Genomic DNA, 707 nt, shown 5'->3' with positions numbered 1-707 from the left:
CTTTCTTTTCACTCTCCCGTGCTCTTTTCTGCTTTTCTTTTGCTGAGTCTCAACTCTGTGGGGATTCACACAGAGAAATCAATTTTGCCTGGCCTCTTTGCCTTTGGAAGGGAACATAGGCATATATAAATATTCACATGCGGCTATTTCAGATCCTCAGCTTAGGGACTGAACTAGTGGATGAGCTGTTCTTCTGTTTGATCATGAAGCCTGCATACATGCGTCTCCGGATGATTTCTCTCTTTCCCTTTGCATCTCCTTTATTTAACTTCTTCCCTCTGTGACCTCTCTCATTCCTCTGATTGTCTGTAACAGCTTCTCTTATGTCTTTTGATTTCTTTTTCCTTCAATCACCTTCCTTTTATGCTCTCTTCCTTTTTATGCATTTATTCCATCCCTCTTTCCTTCTGTCATTTATCATTAGTTTTTCCTTTCCTCCTCTTTCCTCTTTGTTGTTTCCTCCCTTCTCACTTAGTTTGTTATTCTCTTTGTCCTTAACTATTTCCTCACATCTGTCACATTGGATATATTTTTCTTTCTAAATACCAGCCTAAATTTTGCTTTCTTTATTCAGACCTTTCTCCCTTATTTACTGCCTTTCTGTCATTTTTTCCCCTTCACCTTCCTACCTTTATACCTCCTCTTCCATAATGAGATCCTTGCTTCCTTCATTATTTTTATAGTTTATTGATTCCATGTAATGTTGC

The sequence above is a fragment of the Amphiprion ocellaris genome, chromosome 14 (genome assembly GCF_022539595.1).
Source record: "Amphiprion ocellaris isolate individual 3 ecotype Okinawa chromosome 14, ASM2253959v1, whole genome shotgun sequence".
Classification (NCBI taxonomy): Eukaryota; Metazoa; Chordata; class Actinopteri; family Pomacentridae; genus Amphiprion; species Amphiprion ocellaris.
Note: the sequence above shows the minus strand (reverse complement) of the source record.